Source organism: Frieseomelitta varia, unplaced genomic scaffold (genome assembly GCF_011392965.1).
Source record: "Frieseomelitta varia isolate USP_RPSP 00005682 unplaced genomic scaffold, Fvar_1.2 scaffold_134, whole genome shotgun sequence".
In the NCBI taxonomy this organism is placed as follows: Eukaryota; Metazoa; Arthropoda; class Insecta; order Hymenoptera; family Apidae; genus Frieseomelitta; species Frieseomelitta varia.
Genome location: NW_025109017.1, coordinates 19,470 through 22,559, shown reverse-complemented (window position 1 = coordinate 22,559; position 3,090 = coordinate 19,470). Strand labels below are relative to the sequence as shown.

The 3,090-nt window shown below is 36.0% G+C and overlaps 1 long non-coding RNA gene across 1 annotated transcript in view; it reads left to right on the top strand.

Moving 5' to 3' along the window:
- LOC122530270 overlaps window positions 1-3,090 on the top strand; it is a 17,625-nt gene that overhangs the window by 2,047 nt on the left and 12,488 nt on the right. The gene's annotated exons all lie outside the window — the stretch shown is intronic.

The window sequence follows — 3,090 nt, the reverse complement described above, 5'->3', positions numbered from 1 at the left end:
TCCATACATGCATGTAATTTAAAATATTTAAATAATCGATAAATATTAACAAAGACAACAATTTAAATTTGAATGTAGATGTATTTTTATCGCCTTTCACGCAATAATTGCTAGCGATCGTCAGTTGATTTCAGAAAAACGGTACGTAAATTAGAGGGTGAAAGTTGTGTGTTAAATTCGGATATCTCGGGACGTTCTCTAGAGTAGGTTTGCGCCCGAACGGCATGCGTGAGAACTGTGGAGCGAGTTGGAATGCTTGTCTTTTGCCATTTTTTAAATATAGCGGGAGGGAGGTTGGGTAGGTAGGTAGCATACTTTCTGGTGTGAATGTTAATTATAAGTAGGTAGGACCAGGGCAAGTTGACACAATCTCTGGGGCCGTGTATGCGCATTTTCGCGTGTTCAACTTGCCTCTGGAATTATAATTTGGAAAATTGACGGCGAAACTAACACCACAGTGGAGCGTGTCCCTCGTCTCTGGTTTCGCTTATCGATTTTTTCAAATTTCATCGCGGTCGCAGTCGCGAAATGAGTATCGAAAACGAGCGTATATAGTGCTCGAGATTCTACTACACGAGTAGTAATCATTATGGTGATATAAAGTTTCTTCTTTAGAATTAAAAAATCTCGAGCCTAGATTTAAGTTTCAGCGGGCATGGCGTCCGAAGAGAGAAGAGGCTACAAGCCGAAGAGACCCGGCAAATTGCCATTAGAAGAGGGCAACTACTAATAGCTTTTCATTCTGTGAGTGGAAAATCCACCCACAGCATGAAAAGTTATTCTTGTTACTACTTTGTCATTATGCTCGCCTCTAGCATTCGTAGTATGTATATTTGTTTTTCTGTAAAAGATTTGTTTACTATAATCTCGTCTTATAACTTGAATATTTCGTTGCCAAACCATAAACATGCTTGAATTATATTCGACAAGTGGATAATGATCGGGTAAAAACAAAAATGAAACAATTTTGGAAATTATTTTAAACATATAATATATTCATTTGTATGCTTGTACATATCTCGCATTCTTTTATACAACAAAATATCTATGACAACAGTACAGTAGAGAACGGTATACAATATATAGTTGTATCAATAATTCATTCATAAATATGAGATGCAAGACAGCCTCGTTCTCTTAAGACTTAAGACATAACATTATCGGGTCGTGATTGCATAAAATACATATAAGTACGTACTCTTCTTGATTACTCTGATGTCCAGTCTTTCGGTAGAACTTTTGCATCGGTTTTCTCCGCGTCTAGTAGATTCGACTTTTTGTTTTTTTTTTTTTGTTTTTATTTAAATTGTCCTTTAAACTCGAAAAACAAATGTGTGTGTATCGTTATTACTCGATATAATCCTTAATACCACGGTAAAGAATGGGTTTCTTCTAATACTGTTAGACCTTTGTAATTATAGTAATAAAAGGAAAAAAAAGTCGACAAAATAATAACAATCGTGCGTGACTTTCATGACAGTTGCACTTACGATTAGATACGTAGATCTATTCTTTTTTTCCTTTCTTTCTTTCTTTCTTTCTTTCTTTCTTTCTTTCTTTCTTTCGTTCTTTCTTTCTTTCTTGTAAAGGAACATGACGATCTGTGCGATTTTCGCTCTCAAACAAAAGCGACGAGAGAACTGCGTATTACTTCTTCTTAAACAAGTACTTTCGGCTATAATACGAATGTTGTAAAGTAGGCCAATCGTTTCGTGCTCCCTTCGTACGGAAAATGGCGAACCGGCGAGCCGGCGAACCGAGCGCTTTCGCAAATATATTATATCGTGGAGCGACTTCGTTCGTTTAAATCTTTAACAAGAGAGAATATCCGTTTTAGTGAAAAAATATGCTATTTACATGTAAGGTATCTAGTTGTGCGTCGATTCATTAATTCGCCGTTTATCGGGTGTATCAAAATCTACTTAAAGGGATGAACGATTCGTACAGCCGTTGTTTTCACAAATCCTTCTTCTTTTTTTTTTTTTTCTTTTCGTTTTCTTCTTCTCTGCAAATGTAAACATGCGTGTATGATTTCCGGCTGGAGAATCCTAATCCGATAAAAATCGACGATATATTTTTACCCATGAAAACCGTCGGGATACCAAGTAATTGTACTCTGATTGAAAACACGTAAAAAATGGCATAAACCACCAAAAAGGAAAAGCTGTTTCTCTTTCTTTTTTTCTTTCTTTCTTTCTTTCTTGTCTTTTGGTTTGTGGCTCGCGGTGGGGAGGGAAGGGGGGGGGGAGATTCGAATTGCAAGCGAATTGTCGGCAGTTTTTTTTGTCGATAGATTACGAATCATAGAGAGATCAATCGTGTCCTATGTGTGTGCTTTTATAACTATGTGAAACAACTAATCATAAATGTGTGAATGTCTCTTTTGTTAGATAACGAGTGCTTTGATTGTTTAACGAGAGTGGTGAGAACACGTGAAATTGGAATATATTCGTGAGATTCGGTCGACCGATTGGATAATACGGGCAGTGGGTATGATGAGAGAGAGACGCATAGAAAATAGTTCTAGTGTGAAATTCAAACGTACACAGGATGCCAAAAATTTCGTTTGTCGACAGACGACCTAATTCGTCTCGTACTATATTATACACACTCATAACACCACCGCACCGACGTGTTCTCGGTACTTTTCGTTTTTTTTGTTTATCCTTCCTCTCCTATCATCTCCCAGGATCGGTTCTGTACAGTTATTATAGATTTTGGTGCTTTAACCTTCAAATGCTAAACTGATTTTTCACTCACTAGATATAGCTCGTTTCGTTTGAACGAAATCGATTCCTTTTCCCTAATATTTCCCTGTTGCATCGCTTCATATTTCATGGTTATTGTCGACAGATAATTAGGAAGAAGAACGTAAAATATGATTAGAGGAGATGAAACGTAAGTGCACACGATAAACGCATGTAAATATATCTAGCGATTGATTTGAACTGAATCTCAATTAGCATTTCAAGGTTACGAATCGTGCCAAAATCACACGAATATTTCTTCTTTCTTTTTTTTCTTTTCTTTTTTTTTTTTTTTTTTTTTTAAAAATTGAAATTAAATTTTTTCCATTAAAAAAAAAAAAAA